Raw genomic sequence first — 1,990 nt, 5'->3', positions numbered from 1 at the left:
CTCCTCATTCACAATGATATGATTCTTTGTTCTGATGATGCCTGATCCCTTTGACACCTCGTGATCTCACAGGCTGGTGTGCTTCTTCCATGTGGGCTTTGTTGCTTCTGAGCTAGATGGCCGCTTGTTTACCTTCAAGCCTTTAAGACTGGAGATGCTATATCTTTTGATAGCCGGCCATGATCAGCTTTCTTTGCCACGTTTCCTTATGCACCCATTTATCTTCAGTGATCATATCAGGGAGGTGAGCATACCATGATATTATTTTTTGTTCTTTGATGCCTGATAACTGATCCCTTCAGCACGTCATGATCAACAACCTACTTTTTTATCAGGAGATATTTACTTAAACAAAATAGAGTACACATAACAGAACAAGCATAATAAAAAAACATTGAATTAATCTGTGTATATTGGTATCTAAGGTATCAGTGCCTCTTCTAACCACAAAGAATTCGCTTGAGGCTAATTTCTTAGTAAGGTGAAGGGAATCCCAAACTTGTATGAAATTTGGTCATTTTGAAGGGGCTTGAGGGAGAATTTAAGGAAAGAGGATTTGATTCTGAATTGAATGCTGCCAAGAACTGGGGTAATTCTTTGAATGGGTATCTTCATACAGTTTATGTGGGAGAGAGGACTAGATCAATCCAAAAGCTGTGATTGGCAAAGAACCAGTAGCCATCATATTAATCAGGGTGAGTCATGCTTGGTTAATATTGTGTTAGCTTACACAATATTTTGTCAATGTTCAGACATGATTATGGAGTAGATTTATTTTCTTGAATAGCATGATCACATAGTGGCTTATCTGATATTGATATTCTATGAAATTGCTTAAGTTTAAGAGAACAGCAAAGCCTAGCTTTGAATGCTAGGTTAATTTCTTAGTATCCCCGTGATCCAGCAGGTACAACTGAGCTCCCTCTTAGGCGCCAGCTCTGCTTTACTCTTTATCCAAAGAAATCTATTATTAGCATTCTAAGTGCAATTTATCATACTTTAGCCCTGGTGGTGTAGTGGTAACCAGTTGGGCTTCAATCCACATAGTTGGCAGTTTGAAACTACCAGTAGCTCCATAGGAGAAAGACTGGACTTTCTACTCCCATAAATAGTTACAGTCTTGGGAACCCACAGAGGTTCAATATGAGTCAGCATCAGCTTGATGGCAATGAGTTTGTTTTTTGGTTTGGCTTTTTACTGTACAGAAAGTACTTTGATATGACCTCATTTTTATCCTGCCAAAAAAAAAGTCCATTTATACCTACAACAGGGCTTGCTTGGGAGAATATCTTCTTGGTCAACAATGTGCCCTGGGTGAAACAAACTATTAAGTGCTCAGCTTCCAACTGAAAATGTGGAGGTTCAAACCCACCTACGGGTCCCTCAAAAGAAACACCTGGTGAATTATTTTCAAAAGATCACAGCCATCAATAACCCTATGGAATACTGTTCTACTCTGACACACCTGGAGTCACCTTGACTCAATGGCTACTGGCTTGGTCACTCTGCTAAAGAGGAACAGATCATGGAAGGTTTTTTTCTTTTTTTACCCTTTGCTTTTCTGTTGTGCTTGGTATCATAGTTTAAATAGCATGTATTGTTTTATGATCAAAATGCAAATAAATATTTGTATTTTAAAAATAAAACTAAGATAGCTATATCGTGAGTATGTATCGTACGTACTCGAGTATAAGCTGTGTTTTTGGCACATTTTTAATGCAGTTTTGTGGTAAAATTAGGTGCCTTGGCTGATATTCGAGTCAGTTTATACTTAAGTATATATGATATTTGTTCCTAGGCACCAGGCCACATGGTGAATATAACCTCTTTTCCATTCTGACTCGCTCACATATGGAAATTTGGAGATGAATGCACTTCTTTCCTTTTGAATACTTAAGGTGGCGACAATTTGAATGGAGTTTCATCATTAAGGGATTAGGGCTTGGTGAAGTGACTTAGTTTTAATAACCATGGCAGCCTCTATGCCCCC

Source organism: Echinops telfairi, unplaced genomic scaffold (genome assembly GCF_000313985.2).
Source record: "Echinops telfairi isolate 266 unplaced genomic scaffold, ASM31398v2 ScPeMD7_49;HRSCAF=173, whole genome shotgun sequence".
NCBI lineage: Eukaryota > Metazoa > Chordata > Mammalia > Afrosoricida > Tenrecidae > Echinops > Echinops telfairi.
Note: the sequence above shows the minus strand (reverse complement) of the source record.